We start from the raw sequence: 13504 nt of genomic DNA, 5'->3' as shown, positions 1-13504 counted from the left end.
GCTTGTGCACGGTTACCAAGGGAGGAAGGCTGCATACACAGTTTTTTCAAGTCTAAAACAATTAATGGAGGGGATCAAGATAGTGCATAAAGATCTAAGCGAGAATGAATTAAACGTGTGCGATCATACCAGCACTAATGCACCGGATCCCATCAGAACTCTGAAGTTAAGCGTGCTTGGGCGAGAGTAGTACTAGGATGGCTGACCACCTGGGAAGTCCTCGTGTTGCACCCCAATTTTATTAATATTTTATTTTGATTTGTATTTGCAAATTCCATTTGTTGTTTCTGGGAGACAACTGGAAACAACGCATCGGATACTCGGACCATTTGCGGCACGATCGTCATTACTGAATGGCAACGATGCAGGAACCGGGCTTTCGGCATTCTTCGTGCATTGTGGGCCCCGCGATTGTATTGCATTTATCCGGTGGTGCGACAGATCTGAAAAACAAGCAATCCGTTCACGTAGGAGCTTGTGCACGGTTTCCAAGGGAGGAAGGCTGCATACACAGTTTTTTCAAATCTAAAACAATTAATGGAGGGGAGCAAGATAGTGCATAAAGATCTAAGCGAGCATGAATTAAACGGGTGCGATCATACCAGCACTAATGCACCGGATCCCATCAGAACTCCGAAGTTAAGTGTGCTTGGGCGAGAGTAGTACTACGATGGGTGACCTCCTGGTAAGTCCTCGTGTTGCACCCCAATTTTATTAATATTTTATTTTGATTTGTATTTGCAAATTCCATTTGTCGTTTCGGCGAGAATAACGCAAACAACGCGCCGGATACTCGGACCATTTGTGGCACGATCGTCATTACTGAATGAGAACCGTGCAAAAACCTTGCTTTTGGCATTCGTCGTGCATTGTGGGACCCGCGATAGTATTGCATCTATCCGGGGGTGCGGCAGATCTGAAAAGCAAACACTCTGCTCACGTAGGAGCTTGTGCACGGTTACCAAGGGAGGAAGGCTGCATACACAGTTTTTTCAAGTCTAAAACAATTAATGGAGGGGAGCAAGATAGTGCATAAAGATTTAAGCGAGCTTGAATTAAATGGGTGCGATCATACCAGCACTAATGCACCAGATCCCATTAGAACTCCGAAGTTAAGCGTGCTTGGGCGAGAGTAGTACTAGGATGGGTGACCTACTGGGAAGTCCTCGTGTTGCACCCCAATTTTATTAATATTTTATTTTGATTTGTATTTCCAAATTCCATTTGTTGTTTCTGGGAGACAACTGGAAACAATGCGTCGGATACTCGGACCATTTGCCGCACGATCGTCATTACTGAATGGCAACGATGCAGGAACCGGGCTTTCGGCATACTTCGTGCATTGTGGGCCCTGCGATAGTATTGCATTTATCCGGTGGTGCAACAGATCTGAAAAGCAAGCAATCCGCTCACGTAGGAGCTTGTGCACGGTTACCAAGGGAGGAAGGCTGCATACATAGTTTTTTCAAATCTAAAACAATTAATGGAGGGGAGCAAGATAGTGCATAAAGATCTAAGCGAGCATGAATTAAACGGGTGCGATCATACCAGCACTAATGCACTGGATCCCATCATAACTCCGAAGTTAAGTGTGCTTGGGCGAGAGTAGTACTAGAATGGGTGACCTGCTGGGAAGTCCTCGTGTTGCACCCCAATTTTATTCATATTTTATTTCGATATCGTATTTGCAAATTCCATTTGTCGTTTCGGCGAGACAAACGCAAACAACGCGCCGGATACTCGGACCATTTGCGGCACGATTGTCATTACAGAGTGGGAACCGTGCAAAAACCGGGCTTTTGGCATTCGTCGTGCATTGTGGGCCCCGCGATAGTATTGCATCTATCCGGGGGTGCGGCAGATCTGAAAAGCAAACACTCTGCTCACGTAGGAGCTTGTGCACGGTTACCAAGGGAGGAAGGCTGCATACACAGTTTTTTCAAATCTAAAACAATTAATGGAGGGGAGCAAGATAGTTCATAAAGATCTAAGCGAGCATGAATTAAACGGGTGCGATCATACTAGCACTAATGCACCGGATCCCATCAGAACTTCGAAGTTAAGCGTGCTAGGGCAAGAGTAGTACTAGGATGGGTGACCTCCTGGGAAGTCCTCGTGTTGCACCCCAATTTTATTAATATTTTATTTTGATTTGTATTTGCAAATTCCATTTGTTGTTTCTGGGAGACAACTGGAAACAATACGTCGGATACTCGGACCATTTGCGGCACGATCGTCATTACTGAATGGCAACGATGCAGGAACCGGGCTTTCGGCATTCGTCGTGCATTGTGGGCCCCGCGATAGTATTGCATTTATTCAGTGGTGCGGCAGATCTGAAAAGCAAACAATCCGCTCACGTAGGAGCTTGTGCACGGTTACCAAGGGAGGTAGTCTGCATACACAGTTTTTTCAAATCTAAAACAATTAATGGAGGGGAGCAAGATAGTGCATAAAGATCTAAGCGAGCATGAATTAAACGGGTGCGATTATACCAGCACTAATGCACCGGATCCCATCAGAACTCTGAAGTTAAGTGTGCTTGGGCGAGAGTAGTACTAGGATGGGTGACCTCCTAGGAAGTTCTCATGTTGCACCCCAATTTTATTAATATTTTATTTCGATTTGTATTTGCAAATTCCATTTGTCGTTTCGGCGATACAACTGGAAACAACGCGTCGGATACTCGGACCATTTGCGGCACGATCGTCATTACTGAATGGCAACGATGCAAGAACCGGGCTTTCGGCATTCGTCATGCATTGTGGGCCCCGCGATAGTATTGCATCTATCCGGAGGTGCGGCAGATCTGAAAAGCAAACACTCTGCTCACGTAGGAGCTTGTGCACGGTTACCAAGGGAGGAAGGCTGCATACACAGTTTTTTCAAGTCTAAAACAATTAATGGAGGGGAGCAAGATAGTGCATAAAGATCTAAGCGAGCATGAATTAAATGGGTGCGATCATACCAGCACTAATGCACCGGATCCCATCAGAACTCCGAAGTCAAGCGTGCTTGGGCGAGAGTAGTACTAGGATGGGTGACCGCCTGGGAAGTCCTCGTGTTGCACCCCAATTTTATTAATATTTTATTTTGATTTGTATTTGCAAATTCCATTTGTTGTTTCTGGGAGACAACTGGAAACAATGCGTCGGATACTCGGACCATTTGCGGCACGATCGTCATTACTGAATGGCAACGATGCAGGAACCGGGCTTTCGGTATTCGTCGTGCATTGTGGGCCCCGCGATAGTATTGCATTTATCCGGTGGTGCGGCAGATCTGAAAAGCAAACAATCCGCTCACGTAGGAGCTTGTGCACGGTTACCAAGGGAGGAAGGCTGCATACACAGTTTTTTCAAATCTAAAACAATTAATGGAGGGGAGCAAGATAGTGCATAAAGATCTAAGCGAGCATGAATTAAACGGGTGCGAACATACCAGCCCTAACGCACCGGATCCCATCAGAACTCCGAAGTTAAGTGTGCTTGGGCGAGAGTAGTACTAGAATGGGTGACCTCCTAAGAAGTCCTCGTGTTGCACCCCAATTTTATTAATATTTTATTTTGATTTGTATTTGCAAATTCCATTTGTTGTTTCGGCGATACAACTGGAAACAACGCGTCGGATACTCGGACCATTTGCGGCACGATCGTCATTACTGAATGGCAACGATGCAAGAACCGGGCTTTTGGCATTCGTCGTGCATTGTGGGCCCCGCGATAGTATTGCATCTATCCGGGGGTGCGGCAGATCTGAAAAGCAAACACTCTGCTCACGTAGGAGCTTGTGCACGGTTACCAAGGGAGGAAGGCTGCATACACAGTTTTTTCAAGTCTAAAACAATTAACGGAGGGGAGCAAGATAGTGCATAAAGATCTAAGCGAGCATGAATTAAACGGGTGCGATCATACTAGCACTAATGCACCGGATCCCATCAGATCTTCGAAGTTAAGCGTGCTTGGGCTATAGTAGTACTAGGATGGGTGACCTACTGGGAAGTCCTCGTGTTGCACCCCAATTTTATTAATTAATATTTTATTTTGATTTGTATTTGGAAATTCCATTTGTTGTTTCTGGGAGACAACTGGAAACAATGCGTCGGATACTCGGACCATTTGCGGCACGATCGTCATTACTGAATGGCAACGATGCAGGAACTGGGCTTTCGGCATTCGTCGTGCATTGTGGGCCCCGCGATAGTATTGCATTTATCCGGTGGTGCGGCAGATCTGAAAAGCAAACAATCCGCTCACGTAGGAGCTTGTGCACGGTTACCAAGGGAGGAAGGCTGCATACACACTTTTTTCAAGTCTAAAACAATTAATGGAGGGGAGCAAAATAGTGCATAAAGATCTAAGGGAGCATGAATTAAACGGGTGCGATCATACCAGCACTAATGCACTGGATCCCATCAGAACTCCGAAGTTAAGTGTGCTTGGGCGAGAGTAGTACTAGAATGGGTGACCTCCTGGGAAATCCTCGTGTTGCACCCCAATTTTATTAATATTTTATTTTGATTTGTATTTGCAAATTCCATTTGTTGTTTCGGCGATACAACTGGAAACAACGCGTCGGATACTCGGACCATTTGCGGCACGATCGTCATTACTGAATGGCAACGATGCAAGAACCGGGCTTTCGGCATTCGTCATGCATTGTGGGCCCCGCGATAGTATTGCATCTATCCGGAGGTGCGGCAGATCTGAAAAGCAAACACTCCGCTCACGTAGGAGCTTGTGCACGGTTACCAAGGGAGGAAGGCTGCATACACATTTTTTTCAAATCCAAAACAATTAATAGAGGGGAGCAAGATAGTTCATAAAGATCTAAGCGAGCATGAATTAAACGGGTGCGATCATACCAGCACTAATGCACCGGATCCCATCAGAACTCCGAAGTTAAGTGTGCTTGGGCGAGAGTAGTACTAGGATGGGAGACCTCCTGGGAAGTCCTCGTGTTGCACCCCAATTTTATTAATATTTTATTTCGATATCGTATTTGCAAATTCCATTTGTCGTTTCGGCGAGACAAACGCAAACAACGCGCCGGATACTCGGACCATTTGCGGCACGATCGTCATTACAGAATGGGAACCGTGCAAAAACCGGGCTTTTGGCATTCGTCGTGCATTGTGGGCCCCGCGATAGTATTGCATCTATCAGGGGGTGCGGCAGATCTGAAAAACAAACAATCCGCTCACGTAGGAGCTTGTGCACGGTTACCAAGGGAGGAAGTCTGCATACACAGTTTTTTCAAATCTAAAACAATTAATGGAGGGGAGCAAGATAGTGCATAAAGATCTAAGCGAGCATGAATTAAACGGGTGCGATCATACCAGCACTAATGCACTGGATCCCATCAGAACTCCGAAGTTAAGTGTGCTTGGGCGAGAGTAGTACTAGAATGGGTGACCTCCTGGGAAATCCTCGTGTTGCACTCCAATTTTATTAATATTTTATTTTGATTTGTATTTGCAAATTCCATTTGTTGTTTCGGCGATACAACTGGAAACAACGCGTCGGATACTCGGACCATTTGCGGCACGATCGTCATTACTGAATGGCAACGATGCAAGAACCGGGCTTTCGGCATTCGTCTTGCATTGTGGGCCCCGCGATAGTATTACATCTATCCGGAGGTGCGGCAGATCTGAAAAGCAAACACTCCGCTCACGTAGGAGCTTCTGCACGGTTACCAAGGGAGGAAAGCTGCATACACATTTTTTCCAAATCCAAAACATTTAATGGAGGGGAGCAAGATAGTTCATAAAGATCTAAGCGAGCATGAATTAAACGGGTGCGATCATACCAGCACTAATACACCGGATCCCATTAGAACTCCAAAGTTAAGTGTGCTTGGGCGAGAGTAGTAGTAGGATGGGTGACCTCCTGGGAAGTCCCCGTGTTGCACCCCAATTTTATTAATATTTTATTTTGATTTGTATTTGCAAATTCCATTTGTTGTTTCTGGGAGATAACTGGAAACAATGCGTCGGATACTCGGACCATTTGCGGCACGATTGTCATTACTGAATGGCAACGATGCAGCAACCGGGCTTTCGGCATTCGTCGTGCATTGTGGGCCCCGCGATAGTATTGCATTTATCAGGTGGTGCGGCAGATCTGAAAAGCAAACAATCCGCTCACGTTGGAGCTTGTGCACGGTTACCAAGGGAGGAAGGCGGCATACACAGTTTTTTCAAATCTCAAACAATTAATGGAGGGAGCAAGATAGTGCATAAAGATCTAAGCGAGCATGAATTAAATGGGTGCGATCATACCAGCACTAATGCACCGGATCCCATCAGAACTCCGAAGTTAAGTGTGCTTGGGCGTGAGTAGTACTAGAATGGGTGACCTCCTGGGAAGTCCATGTGTTGCACCCCAATTTTATTAATATTTTATTTTGATTTGTATTTGCAAATTCCATTTGTTGTTTCGGCGATACAACTGGAAACAACGCGTCGGATACTCGGACCATTTGCGGCACGATCGTCATTACTGAATGGCAACGATGCAAGAACCGGGCTTTTGGCATTCGTCGTGCATTGTGGGCCCCGCGATAGTATTGCATCTATCCGGGGGTGCGGCAGATATGAAAAGCAAACACTCTGCTCACGTAGGAGCTTGTGCACGGTTTCCAAGGGAGGAAGGCTGCATACACAGTTTTTTCACGTCTAAAACAATTAATGGAGGGGAGCAAGATAGTGCATAACGATCTAAGCGAGAATGAATTAAACGGGTGCGATCATACCAGCACTAATGCACCGGATCCCATCAGAACTCCGAAGTTAAGTGTGCTTGGGCGAGAGTAGTACTAGGATGGGTGACCTCCTGGGAAGTCCTCGTGTTGCACCCCAATTTTATTAATATTTTATTTTGATTTGTATTTGCAAATTCCATTTGTTGTTTCTGGGAGACAACTGGAAACAATGCGTCGGATACTCAGACCATATGCGGCACGATCGTCATTACTGAATGGCAACGATGCAGGAACCGGGCTTTCGGCATTCGTCGTGCATTGTGGGCCCCGCGATAGTATTGCATCTATCCGGGGGTGCGGCAGATCTGAAAAGCAAACACTCTGCTCACGTAGGATCTTGTGCACGGTTACCAAGGGAGGAAGGCTGCATACACAGTTTTTTCAAGTCTAAAACAATTAATGGAGGGGAGCAAGATAGTGCATAAAGATCTAAGCGAGCATGAATTAAACGGGTGCGATCATACCAGCACTAATGCACCGGATCCCATCAAAACTCCTAAGTTAAGCGTGCTTGGGAGAGAGTAGTAGTAGGATGGGTGACCTCCTAGGAAGTCCTCGTGTTGCACCTCAATTTTATTAATATTTTATTTTGATTTGTATTTGCAAATTTCATTTGTTGTTTCTGGGAGACAACTGGAAACAATGTCTCGGATACTCGGACCATTTGCGGCACGATCGTCATTTCTGAATGGCAACGATGCAGGAACCGGGCTTTCGGCATTCGTCGTGCATTGTGGGCCCCGCGATAGTATTGCATTTATCAAGTGGTGCGGCAGATCTGAAAAGCAAACAATCCGCTCACGTAGGAGCTTGTGCACGGTTTCCAAGGGAGGAAGGCTGCATACACAGTTTTTTCAAATCTAAAACAATTAATGGAGGGGAGCAAGATAGTGCATAAAGATCTAAGCGAGCATGAATTAAACGGGTGCGATCATACCAGCACTAATGCACCGGATCCCATCAGAACTCCGAAGTTAAGTGTGCTTGGGCGGGAGTAGTACTAGAATGGGTGACCTCCTGGGAAGTCCTCGTGTTGCACCCCAATTTTATTAATATTTTATTTTGATTTGTATTTGCAAATTCCATTTGTTGTTTCGGCGATACAAATGGAAACAACGCGTCGGATACGCGGACCATTTGCGGCACGGTCGTCATTACTGAATGGCAACGATGCAAAAACCGGAGTTTCGGCATTTTTCGTGCATTGTGGGCCCCGCGATAGTATTGCATCTATCGGGGGGTGCGGCAGATCTGAAAAACAAACACTCTGCTCACGAAGGAGCTTGTGCACGGTTACCAAGGGAGGAAGGCTGCATACACATTTTTTTCAAATCTAAAACAATTAACGGAGGGGAGCAAGATAGTGCATAAAGATCTAAGCGAGCATGAATTAAACGGGTGCGATCATACTAGCACTAATGCACCGGATCCCATCAGAAATCCGAAGTTAAGTGTGCTTGGGCGAGAGTAGTACTAGGATGGGTGACCTACTGGGAAGTCCTCGTGTTGCACCCCAATTTTATTAATTAATATTTTATTTTGATTTGTATTTGGAAATTCCATTTGTTGTTTCTGGGAGACAACTGGAAACAATGCGTCGGATACTCGGACCATTTGCGGCACGATCGTCATTACTGAATGGCAACGATGCAGGAACTGGGCTTTCGGCATTCGTCGTGCATTGTGGGCCCCGCGATAGTATTGCATTTATCCGGTGGTGCGGCAGATCTGAAAAGCAAACAATCCGCTCACGTAGGAGCTTGTGCACGGTTACCAAGGGAGGAAGGCTGCATACACACTTTTTTCAAGTCTAAAACAATTAATGGAGGGGAGCAAAATAGTGCATAAAGATCTAAGGGAGCATGAATTAAACGGGTGCGATCATACCAGCACTAATGCACTGGATCCCATCAGAACTCCGAAGTTAAGTGTGCTTGGGCGAGAGTAGTACTAGAATGGGTGACCTCCTGGGAAATCCTCGTGTTGCACCCCAATTTTATTAATATTTTATTTTGATTTGTATTTGCAAATTCCATTTGTTGTTTCGGCGATACAACTGGAAACAACGCGTCGGATACTCGGACCATTTGCGGCACGATCGTCATTACTGAATGGCAACGATGCAAGAACCGGGCTTTCGGCATTCGTCATGCATTGTGGGCCCCGCGATAGTATTGCATCTATCCGGAGGTGCGGCAGATCTGAAAAGCAAACACTCCGCTCACGTAGGAGCTTGTGCACGGTTACCAAGGGAGGAAGGCTGCATACACATTTTTTTCAAATCCAAAACAATTAATAGAGGGGAGCAAGATAGTTCATAAAGATCTAAGCGAGCATGAATTAAACGGGTGCGATCATACCAGCACTAATGCACCGGATCCCATCAGAACTCCGAAGTTAAGTGTGCTTGGGCGAGAGTAGTACTAGGATGGGAGACCTCCTGGGAAGTCCTCGTGTTGCACCCCAATTTTATTAATATTTTATTTCGATATCGTATTTGCAAATTCCATTTGTCGTTTCGGCGAGACAAACGCAAACAACGCGCCGGATACTCGGACCATTTGCGGCACGATCGTCATTACAGAATGGGAACCGTGCAAAAACCGGGCTTTTGGCATTCGTCGTGCATTGTGGGCCCCGCGATAGTATTGCATCTATCAGGGGGTGCGGCAGATCTGAAAAACAAACAATCCGCTCACGTAGGAGCTTGTGCACGGTTACCAAGGGAGGAAGTCTGCATACACAGTTTTTTCAAATCTAAAACAATTAATGGAGGGGAGCAAGATAGTGCATAAAGATCTAAGCGAGCATGAATTAAACGGGTGCGATCATACCAGCACTAATGCACTGGATCCCATCAGAACTCCGAAGTTAAGTGTGCTTGGGCGAGAGTAGTACTAGAATGGGTGACCTCCTGGGAAATCCTCGTGTTGCACTCCAATTTTATTAATATTTTATTTTGATTTGTATTTGCAAATTCCATTTGTTGTTTCGGCGATACAACTGGAAACAACGCGTCGGATACTCGGACCATTTGCGGCACGATCGTCATTACTGAATGGCAACGATGCAAGAACCGGGCTTTCGGCATTCGTCTTGCATTGTGGGCCCCGCGATAGTATTACATCTATCCGGAGGTGCGGCAGATCTGAAAAGCAAACACTCCGCTCACGTAGGAGCTTCTGCACGGTTACCAAGGGAGGAAAGCTGCATACACATTTTTTCCAAATCCAAAACATTTAATGGAGGGGAGCAAGATAGTTCATAAAGATCTAAGCGAGCATGAATTAAACGGGTGCGATCATACCAGCACTAATACACCGGATCCCATTAGAACTCCAAAGTTAAGTGTGCTTGGGCGAGAGTAGTAGTAGGATGGGTGACCTCCTGGGAAGTCCCCGTGTTGCACCCCAATTTTATTAATATTTTATTTTGATTTGTATTTGCAAATTCCATTTGTTGTTTCTGGGAGATAACTGGAAACAATGCGTCGGATACTCGGACCATTTGCGGCACGATTGTCATTACTGAATGGCAACGATGCAGCAACCGGGCTTTCGGCATTCGTCGTGCATTGTGGGCCCCGCGATAGTATTGCATTTATCAGGTGGTGCGGCAGATCTGAAAAGCAAACAATCCGCTCACGTTGGAGCTTGTGCACGGTTACCAAGGGAGGAAGGCGGCATACACAGTTTTTTCAAATCTCAAACAATTAATGGAGGGAGCAAGATAGTGCATAAAGATCTAAGCGAGCATGAATTAAATGGGTGCGATCATACCAGCACTAATGCACCGGATCCCATCAGAACTCCGAAGTTAAGTGTGCTTGGGCGTGAGTAGTACTAGAATGGGTGACCTCCTGGGAAGTCCATGTGTTGCACCCCAATTTTATTAATATTTTATTTTGATTTGTATTTGCAAATTCCATTTGTTGTTTCGGCGATACAACTGGAAACAACGCGTCGGATACTCGGACCATTTGCGGCACGATCGTCATTACTGAATGGCAACGATGCAAGAACCGGGCTTTTGGCATTCGTCGTGCATTGTGGGCCCCGCGATAGTATTGCATCTATCCGGGGGTGCGGCAGATATGAAAAGCAAACACTCTGCTCACGTAGGAGCTTGTGCACGGTTTCCAAGGGAGGAAGGCTGCATACACAGTTTTTTCACGTCTAAAACAATTAATGGAGGGGAGCAAGATAGTGCATAACGATCTAAGCGAGAATGAATTAAACGGGTGCGATCATACCAGCACTAATGCACCGGATCCCATCAGAACTCCGAAGTTAAGTGTGCTTGGGCGAGAGTAGTACTAGGATGGGTGACCTCCTGGGAAGTCCTCGTGTTGCACCCCAATTTTATTAATATTTTATTTTGATTTGTATTTGCAAATTCCATTTGTTGTTTCTGGGAGACAACTGGAAACAATGCGTCGGATACTCAGACCATATGCGGCACGATCGTCATTACTGAATGGCAACGATGCAGGAACCGGGCTTTCGGCATTCGTCGTGCATTGTGGGCCCCGCGATAGTATTGCATCTATCCGGGGGTGCGGCAGATCTGAAAAGCAAACACTCTGCTCACGTAGGATCTTGTGCACGGTTACCAAGGGAGGAAGGCTGCATACACAGTTTTTTCAAGTCTAAAACAATTAATGGAGGGGAGCAAGATAGTGCATAAAGATCTAAGCGAGCATGAATTAAACGGGTGCGATCATACCAGCACTAATGCACCGGATCCCATCAAAACTCCTAAGTTAAGCGTGCTTGGGAGAGAGTAGTAGTAGGATGGGTGACCTCCTAGGAAGTCCTCGTGTTGCACCTCAATTTTATTAATATTTTATTTTGATTTGTATTTGCAAATTTCATTTGTTGTTTCTGGGAGACAACTGGAAACAATGTCTCGGATACTCGGACCATTTGCGGCACGATCGTCATTTCTGAATGGCAACGATGCAGGAACCGGGCTTTCGGCATTCGTCGTGCATTGTGGGCCCCGCGATAGTATTGCATTTATCAAGTGGTGCGGCAGATCTGAAAAGCAAACAATCCGCTCACGTAGGAGCTTGTGCACGGTTTCCAAGGGAGGAAGGCTGCATACACAGTTTTTTCAAATCTAAAACAATTAATGGAGGGGAGCAAGATAGTGCATAAAGATCTAAGCGAGCATGAATTAAACGGGTGCGATCATACCAGCACTAATGCACCGGATCCCATCAGAACTCCGAAGTTAAGTGTGCTTGGGCGGGAGTAGTACTAGAATGGGTGACCTCCTGGGAAGTCCTCGTGTTGCACCCCAATTTTATTAATATTTTATTTTGATTTGTATTTGCAAATTCCATTTGTTGTTTCGGCGATACAAATGGAAACAACGCGTCGGATACGCGGACCATTTGCGGCACGGTCGTCATTACTGAATGGCAACGATGCAAAAACCGGAGTTTCGGCATTTTTCGTGCATTGTGGGCCCCGCGATAGTATTGCATCTATCGGGGGGTGCGGCAGATCTGAAAAACAAACACTCTGCTCACGTAGGAGCTTGTGCACGGTTACCAAGGGAGGAAGGCTGCATACACATTTTTTTCAAATCTAAAACAATTAATGGCGGGGAGCAAGATAGTGCATAAAGATCTAAGCGAGCATGAATTAAACGGGTGCGATCATACCAGCACTAATGCACCGGATCCCATCAGAAATCCGAAGTTAAGTGTGCTTGGGCGAGAGTAGTACTAGGATGGGTGACCTCCTGGGAAGTCCTCGTGTTGCACCCCAATTTTATTAATATTTTATTTCGATATCGTATTTGCAAATTCCATTTGTCGTTTCGGCGAGACAAACGCAAACAACGCACCGGATACTCGGACCATTTGCGGCACGATCGTCATTACTGAATGGGAACCGTGCAAAAACCGGGCTATTGGCATTCATCGTGCATTGTGGGCCCCGCGATAGTATTGCATCTATCCGGGGGTGCGGCAGATCTGAAAAGCAAACACACTGCTCACGTAGGATCTTGTGCACGGTTACCAAGGGAGGAAGGCTGCATACCCAGTTTTTTCAAGTCTAAAACAATTAATGGAGGGGAGCAAGATAGTGCATAAAAATCTAAGCGAGCATGAATTAAACGGGTGCGATGATACAAGCACTAGTGCACCGGATCCCATCAGAACTTCGAAGTTAAGCGTGCTTGGGCGAGAGTAGTACTAGCCTGGGTGACCTCCTGGGAATTCCTCGTGTTGCACCCCAATTTTATTAATATTTTATTTTGATTTGTATTTGCAAATTCCATTTGTTGTTTCTGGGAGACAACTGGAAACAATGCGTCGGATACTCGGACCATTTGCGGCACGATCGTCATTACTGAATGGCAACGATGCAGGAACCGGGATTTCGGCATTCGTCGTGCATTGTGGGCCCCGTGATAGTATTGCATTTATCCGGTGGTGCGGCAGATCTGAAAAGCAAACAATCCGCTCAAGTAGGAGCTTGTGCACGGTTACCAAGGGAGGAAGGCTGCATACACAGTTTTTTCAAATCTAAAACAATTAATGGAGGGGAGCAAGATAGTGCATAAAGATCTAAGCGAGCATGAATTAAACGGGTGCGATCATACCAGCACTAATGCACCGGATCCCATCAGAACTCCGAAGTTAAGTGTGCTTGGGCGAGAGTAGTACTAGAATGGGTGACCTCCTTGGAAGTCCTCGTGTTGCACCCCAATTTTATTAATATTT

The 13504-nt window shown here is 45.9% G+C and overlaps 24 non-coding genes and 5 pseudogenes across 24 annotated transcripts; all 29 read left to right on the top strand.

Annotated features, from left to right (window-relative positions):
* The first annotated feature begins 115 nt into the window (after positions 1–115).
* On the top strand, positions 116–234 carry LOC148800103 (5S ribosomal RNA). Its single transcript, XR_016075315.1, has one exon. It is a non-coding gene; the product is annotated as a 5S ribosomal RNA (ribosomal RNA).
* Positions 235–588: 354 nt separating this feature from the next.
* On the top strand, positions 589–707 carry LOC148800102 (5S ribosomal RNA). Its single transcript, XR_016074434.1, has one exon. It is a non-coding gene; the product is annotated as a 5S ribosomal RNA (ribosomal RNA).
* A 354-nt stretch (positions 708–1061) lies between these two features.
* LOC148800101 (5S ribosomal RNA) lies at positions 1062–1180 on the top strand. Its single transcript, XR_016074331.1, has one exon. It is a non-coding gene; the product is annotated as a 5S ribosomal RNA (ribosomal RNA).
* A 354-nt stretch (positions 1181–1534) lies between these two features.
* Positions 1535–1653, top strand: LOC148800100 (5S ribosomal RNA; annotated as a pseudogene).
* Positions 1654–2008: 355 nt separating this feature from the next.
* Positions 2009–2127, top strand: LOC148800099 (5S ribosomal RNA). Its single transcript, XR_016075724.1, has one exon. It is a non-coding gene; the product is annotated as a 5S ribosomal RNA (ribosomal RNA).
* Positions 2128–2481: 354 nt separating this feature from the next.
* LOC148800098 (5S ribosomal RNA) lies at positions 2482–2600 on the top strand. The gene has a single exon (XR_016070126.1). It is a non-coding gene; the product is annotated as a 5S ribosomal RNA (ribosomal RNA).
* A 354-nt stretch (positions 2601–2954) lies between these two features.
* Positions 2955–3073, top strand: LOC148800097 (5S ribosomal RNA). Its single transcript, XR_016071304.1, has one exon. It is a non-coding gene; the product is annotated as a 5S ribosomal RNA (ribosomal RNA).
* A 354-nt stretch (positions 3074–3427) lies between these two features.
* LOC148800096 (5S ribosomal RNA) lies at positions 3428–3546 on the top strand. The gene has a single exon (XR_016070655.1). It is a non-coding gene; the product is annotated as a 5S ribosomal RNA (ribosomal RNA).
* A 354-nt stretch (positions 3547–3900) lies between these two features.
* Positions 3901–4019, top strand: LOC148800095 (5S ribosomal RNA; annotated as a pseudogene).
* A 358-nt stretch (positions 4020–4377) lies between these two features.
* Positions 4378–4496, top strand: LOC148800094 (5S ribosomal RNA). Its single transcript, XR_016073113.1, has one exon. It is a non-coding gene; the product is annotated as a 5S ribosomal RNA (ribosomal RNA).
* A 354-nt stretch (positions 4497–4850) lies between these two features.
* On the top strand, positions 4851–4969 carry LOC148800093 (5S ribosomal RNA). Its single transcript, XR_016071303.1, has one exon. It is a non-coding gene; the product is annotated as a 5S ribosomal RNA (ribosomal RNA).
* A 355-nt stretch (positions 4970–5324) lies between these two features.
* On the top strand, positions 5325–5443 carry LOC148800092 (5S ribosomal RNA). Its single transcript, XR_016073535.1, has one exon. It is a non-coding gene; the product is annotated as a 5S ribosomal RNA (ribosomal RNA).
* Positions 5444–5797: 354 nt separating this feature from the next.
* Positions 5798–5916, top strand: LOC148800091 (5S ribosomal RNA). The gene has a single exon (XR_016075326.1). It is a non-coding gene; the product is annotated as a 5S ribosomal RNA (ribosomal RNA).
* A 353-nt stretch (positions 5917–6269) lies between these two features.
* On the top strand, positions 6270–6388 carry LOC148800090 (5S ribosomal RNA). The gene has a single exon (XR_016072189.1). It is a non-coding gene; the product is annotated as a 5S ribosomal RNA (ribosomal RNA).
* Positions 6389–6742: 354 nt separating this feature from the next.
* Positions 6743–6861, top strand: LOC148800089 (5S ribosomal RNA). The gene has a single exon (XR_016070870.1). It is a non-coding gene; the product is annotated as a 5S ribosomal RNA (ribosomal RNA).
* A 354-nt stretch (positions 6862–7215) lies between these two features.
* LOC148800088 (5S ribosomal RNA) lies at positions 7216–7334 on the top strand (annotated as a pseudogene).
* A 354-nt stretch (positions 7335–7688) lies between these two features.
* LOC148800087 (5S ribosomal RNA) lies at positions 7689–7807 on the top strand. Its single transcript, XR_016071372.1, has one exon. It is a non-coding gene; the product is annotated as a 5S ribosomal RNA (ribosomal RNA).
* A 354-nt stretch (positions 7808–8161) lies between these two features.
* LOC148800086 (5S ribosomal RNA) lies at positions 8162–8280 on the top strand. The gene has a single exon (XR_016069405.1). It is a non-coding gene; the product is annotated as a 5S ribosomal RNA (ribosomal RNA).
* A 358-nt stretch (positions 8281–8638) lies between these two features.
* On the top strand, positions 8639–8757 carry LOC148800085 (5S ribosomal RNA). Its single transcript, XR_016073112.1, has one exon. It is a non-coding gene; the product is annotated as a 5S ribosomal RNA (ribosomal RNA).
* A 354-nt stretch (positions 8758–9111) lies between these two features.
* On the top strand, positions 9112–9230 carry LOC148800084 (5S ribosomal RNA). The gene has a single exon (XR_016071302.1). It is a non-coding gene; the product is annotated as a 5S ribosomal RNA (ribosomal RNA).
* A 355-nt stretch (positions 9231–9585) lies between these two features.
* LOC148800083 (5S ribosomal RNA) lies at positions 9586–9704 on the top strand. The gene has a single exon (XR_016073534.1). It is a non-coding gene; the product is annotated as a 5S ribosomal RNA (ribosomal RNA).
* A 354-nt stretch (positions 9705–10058) lies between these two features.
* LOC148800082 (5S ribosomal RNA) lies at positions 10059–10177 on the top strand. Its single transcript, XR_016075325.1, has one exon. It is a non-coding gene; the product is annotated as a 5S ribosomal RNA (ribosomal RNA).
* A 353-nt stretch (positions 10178–10530) lies between these two features.
* Positions 10531–10649, top strand: LOC148800081 (5S ribosomal RNA). The gene has a single exon (XR_016072188.1). It is a non-coding gene; the product is annotated as a 5S ribosomal RNA (ribosomal RNA).
* A 354-nt stretch (positions 10650–11003) lies between these two features.
* LOC148800080 (5S ribosomal RNA) lies at positions 11004–11122 on the top strand. The gene has a single exon (XR_016070869.1). It is a non-coding gene; the product is annotated as a 5S ribosomal RNA (ribosomal RNA).
* Positions 11123–11476: 354 nt separating this feature from the next.
* On the top strand, positions 11477–11595 carry LOC148800079 (5S ribosomal RNA; annotated as a pseudogene).
* Positions 11596–11949: 354 nt separating this feature from the next.
* On the top strand, positions 11950–12068 carry LOC148800078 (5S ribosomal RNA). The gene has a single exon (XR_016071370.1). It is a non-coding gene; the product is annotated as a 5S ribosomal RNA (ribosomal RNA).
* A 354-nt stretch (positions 12069–12422) lies between these two features.
* Positions 12423–12541, top strand: LOC148800077 (5S ribosomal RNA). Its single transcript, XR_016073494.1, has one exon. It is a non-coding gene; the product is annotated as a 5S ribosomal RNA (ribosomal RNA).
* A 355-nt stretch (positions 12542–12896) lies between these two features.
* Positions 12897–13015, top strand: LOC148800076 (5S ribosomal RNA; annotated as a pseudogene).
* A 354-nt stretch (positions 13016–13369) lies between these two features.
* LOC148800075 (5S ribosomal RNA) lies at positions 13370–13488 on the top strand. The gene has a single exon (XR_016073587.1). It is a non-coding gene; the product is annotated as a 5S ribosomal RNA (ribosomal RNA).
* The last annotated feature ends 16 nt before the right edge of the window (positions 13489–13504 follow it).

This window comes from Nelumbo nucifera, chromosome 4 (genome assembly GCF_055504915.1).
Source record: "Nelumbo nucifera cultivar China Antique chromosome 4, China Antique-T2T, whole genome shotgun sequence".
In the NCBI taxonomy this organism is placed as follows: Eukaryota; Viridiplantae; Streptophyta; class Magnoliopsida; order Proteales; family Nelumbonaceae; genus Nelumbo; species Nelumbo nucifera.
This window is presented reverse-complemented; position numbering and strand designations above follow the sequence as displayed.